Raw genomic sequence first — 4,962 nt, forward strand, 5'->3', positions numbered from 1 at the left:
TTGGTAAGGCAATTGCCTTTTAGACATATTTCCCAAGAGTATCTCAATACAATGCGTATAAAGTTTTAGAGGACTAGGTAAAAATATCCTTGTAATCTTTGAGTAGATTTATGGCTTGATTGTGAAAGTCACTTTACAATCCTTAAACAATTTTAACAGTATATAGATTATCCTCATCAGTTAAATTGATTTGCTCAAATGGTTGATCATAGAAAACATGTAAAACATAATTTCTTTATTGATTAATTTTATAAGCAAGATTCTCTTTTAAAGAGAAATCTTTTATAGCTATATCAACCTTTAGTCTAGGTACTTCTTTGAGTATTGAATAAACATCAACTTTTGAAATTAGTTCAATTTAAAAAAAAGTTCTAAAATTTGTTATTCTTGAAAATCATTTAAACCTTCCTCCTAATCATAAGATTGAGATTTGAGGGGTCAATTTTCCTTTTCCAACTATACAGTGGAAGTAATGAGCACAGATCTTTCCTAATTGTCCTACTTTATATAAAAGAAATTATTTTTTTTAGTTTTGGTTTATGCAAGCAATTTTTAGCCAAGGTCTGCCTAATAGAGTTTTGTAAGTAGAATTTCGTTATGTCATTTTAAGCATGACATAATTGAGTTTGTACTTTAGGCTAACCATATTTATTAATAATTCTAATAAGCTTGACACTTCGGTCATCAGCCATTTATACATTAAGCAGGGCTAGTTGAATTAGGCCTAGGCCTAATTTTTTGCAAATACTCTTTTCTAGAATATTTACATTTGAGCCACCATTGATAAAATTCTAAATAATAAATTCTTGCCAATCTTTATATCGATTGTAGGAACTTCATCATCACAAACTTTTAGCTCAATTACAATGGCCATAAATGGGATTAAAGTTTCTTTCTTCTTAGGCAAGAGTTCTTTGAGCAATGTAACTTTAAGGTAAGATTTATAATGAGAAGTTAGCCTAGAGTGAGTGTAATTTTTACATTTAAAATGCCTTTTATTGTGCCATTTAGCTTTAATATAAAATTTTCCTTTTACACTGGTGGTAAATTCATGTCAATTTATAAAGGAATGAAACTCTCTATATTAGAATTATTATTCTCCAAATTGACTTATGGTTGCAAGTCTTGGAGTTGTTAAGTGATTTCTATGCTGATCTTTTTCTTTTGGCGCCATTGAGAGTTTCATCATCACTCTTTTCATTTTGGCTTTCAGATTTAACTGTTCTTTTTTAGGCTTTAATTATAACACAAATGTTAGATAACTCTTTTGTATCTGACCATTCTACCTCAACGTGCCTAGATACAAGTTGCATATCTTTAGGAGGCTTATCATTTTTGCTTGATAATTCAATATGGCCTAAGATAGCAAGTAGGAATCTTAACTTAATCATACTCTTTTGGTCTTTTATATTCTCTAGGCCTATTATAGCCTCTTGGATTATAATGTCTAGGCTTATTTTTCTCATAGCTATGTGGATAATCTTGAAAATTACCCTTAAGCGAATAATCCTAATGGTCATCTTGTGTTTCAGTGCATGGGTGTCTCACTTATACTGTGTACCTACAAAGTAATTTAGGTGTATTATCACACCTTCTTTAACAATAGTAAAAGTACTAAGAGTCAGACTTCTATATACATTAAGTAGAATATCATTAAGTATTTTCTCGGTAATTAGTTAAGCTGTTTAAGCAATTTTGTTAAATCTATTATTCACTAGCCTAATTATAGTTTAGTTTTTGCTTTCTTATACTTTTGCCTAGTTACATAAAGTGGGGATCAACGAACTTCCATCTAGGTCTATAAGTAAAATATATCTTCTGATAGGATAAACATTCTTATTTTGTCTACCCCAATTCCCACATTTAACTTCTATCAAAATAGTGGAGAGTTGCCAATCCTCAATTTCTCCACCTAGGTGCATAGGAGGACCTTCTCTTTCTGCCTGTGTTTAGTGTGGTTAAAATTGATTTAGTGCAAGGTCTTTGGCACGTGATAGTCAACTCTAGAGTAGTTTGCTTGTTTCATAGTGGGTCTTTTTTTTTTGTTTATAGCCAACCTTGCCTTTACAATTATGCAATTAGAAAGAGTGGCTTATTCCTCTTGACAAATTTTAGGCAAATTGGATTAACACTAGGGACTAATTTGAATAAGACGTGAAGACTAATCTGTGAAATTGCCCTATAGAATCAACACAAGAGTCAAATTGTCTAGTGCATGATAGTCTATTCTAAATCAATTTTCTTGTAGAATGGCATTAGGTACTTTTTCAAACATGTGATAGTTAGAAGACTATGCTTCAAATCTAAATAAAAATTGCTTTTCAAGGAAAATTTCTCTCTAGCCTCTTTGCTAATATGCGGTTATGGTCAATATAAGTCTATGCTCAAGTTTGTATAATAAAGTTTTGAGCTTTACAATGTATTTTAGAATTTTTTAGGAGTGTCTAAGGTTATTTCACCTTTTTAGACAAAACACTTTTCTATATCTTTAAGTTTGTTCTAGTTTTATAGAGATTAAAGTGATGGTAGTAGTGTTTCCAAGACTGACATTTACACCTAACAACAAGCTCTACAACTCTCTGTTCCACATTTATAGCATGAAGCCTTTCAACTGCTTTGTCTGGCAAAAACTCAATTAGTATATATGATGATGTGTGCATTCCAAATATAGGTGAAAATTGAGCTATAACTCTTACTAGAGTAATTGTATAATTTTGTCTATATGAAAAATATTCTCTATGTGGTAATTCTCTCTTGTAAGGAGGTACGAACACCTATGGATCGCAACTCACAAAGAGTAATTCACATGTTGCAAAGGTTTCATTTCTAGAGTGGTGAGTATTTCCCTTAGCAATTGAATATAGCTCAATTAGTTTGATAGAAAAATTTTCACGCCTATTGCAATTAAAAATGGCTTAAATAAAAAATAAGCTCTTAAGCAAAGATTTGCCAAAGTAGAAAATTTAGACAAGCTTAAGATTAGAGCAATCTAGACCCTACATGTAATTCAAAAAGCCAAAAATGCTAATATGACAAACAATTAAAAATCTTTTGTGAGCTTAAACTAAAAGATAAAGTCCTTTGGTATCAAAGTAAAATAGATGCTCTTGGAAATAAATTTAAGAGAAGAAAATTGAATAGTCCATTTATTTTATCTAAGATATTAGTTCTAGGAATGGCTAAAGTGCACACCATAAATGGGGACGATACTGCAATAGTAAATTTAAACCTTTTAAGGAAGGACTATAAAGATATAAACATAAATATTATTTATGCCTTAAGGTATAAAACTATGAATAAGTTCATAGATGAAGCCCTCACAGGGATTCATTGTGATGAGCTACCTAAGTGCATAGATAGGGTGGCCAATTAAATGAAGGATAGGGGTTTAGAAAAATTCTACAAAGTAACATTAAATTTTGTAGAACTATAGAAAGGCAGATTGGTTCTTCAATTATGGGATAATGTAAAATTGACTTTCAAAATGGATGAAGGGGATATTAAGACCACTTAAAATCTTATTTCCAAACTTTTTATCTCCCTATAGTGTTAGATTAGTGGAATTGGATAGAAGAAGTAATCTTTCCTGATAAACTTAGACAGAGATTTGTTCATTCAGAACAAAGGGAAAATACATATCCCCTAAAAAATATTCGCCTTTATGCTAGAGAAACCTTCATATATTTCAATGCTTTCTTTGATAGGAAAGTTCTAAGGAAAGAAATCAAGGGATACATTAAACAAATATTTCTTTCTCTGGAGCAAGCCTTCCTTAAAAGTCTTATTGGTATAGCTTATAGAAATTTTCTCTAGGCAATGTAAGATTTAGAAGAAAAGAAAAGAAAGGGCGGATACTCTAAGAGTAATGTCTATATTTCTTTTACCCTACCAATAAACCACGAGAATTAATGAACAAAGATTACTAAACTAATAAAGAAAACAATTTTCCACAAGAAGCTTCTTTTTCTCTTTTGTTTTTTTCTTCTCACTCACTCCATGCCTATGTCTCTACCAAGATGCATCGACACTCTAAGCTTAGCTCTAAAGCAATGTACAACAGCTCAAATGCCGCCTAGGTGTAGTGCAATTTTTACCCTTTATTTTATGGTGATTTACCATAGGATAACCACGAAGTAGAACCTAAACCCTCCATATACCATGTGCCACATGCCATGTGTCCAAAGGATAGCGGTGTAAAACCCAAGTTTTAAGGCCTTGGGCCACTAAATAAAGGAATAGTGCTAAACTCCCAAGTATGGAGCCAAGGAGTGATGGCATTGGAGCATAGAACAACTCCGAAGTATACAGCCCAAAGAGTGAAGGGATAGGAGTATAGAGTAATTTGGAACAATCCTAGAGTAACCAACATCCCAACGCTAGGACCAACACGCAAAACAGAGATAAATAGAGTCTGGTGCTATTTCAGCATACCAGTGGTTTAACACAAGGATATGGGTACTCCACCAGCTAGCATGGTGTGGAACTTGGGTTTAGACCCAAGCTAGATATAGAATAAGAACAGGCACGCAAGCAGGAGTTAAACTATATTTTAGGTTGGTCAGCCATGCCTGACCTACCCACTATCCCTATTATACATTTGAAACCCCCTATATCCCTTCTCCCTTTGAGAAACACATGCTTTAGGCTTTCACCCAAAGCCTCTCTTAGTATTAGGAGTTAATCTCTGGGACAAGCTTGAAACTTACTAAATATGGAATGTCTCTAGATTGTGAATTTGGGCACGGGATGAACACTATTGTGTTCAGGACAATTTTTACATTTTGTAGATATGCTAAATAAGCAGATTTAGACACTTTCCATAAATACCATTTGGGACCGAAATGAGACTAACACAAAAGGCATAATAGCAAGGGTTTTTAGCAGACATGGTAAGATATCATCTTGTGAACTTTGCTCTAGCCATATGGCTAGGGCACCCAAAAATGGAAGGTGGGGAGAGTA

The sequence above is a fragment of the Selaginella moellendorffii genome, unplaced genomic scaffold (assembly GCF_000143415.4).
Source record: "Selaginella moellendorffii unplaced genomic scaffold, v1.0 SELMOscaffold_93, whole genome shotgun sequence".
Taxonomy (NCBI): Eukaryota; Viridiplantae; Streptophyta; class Lycopodiopsida; order Selaginellales; family Selaginellaceae; genus Selaginella; species Selaginella moellendorffii.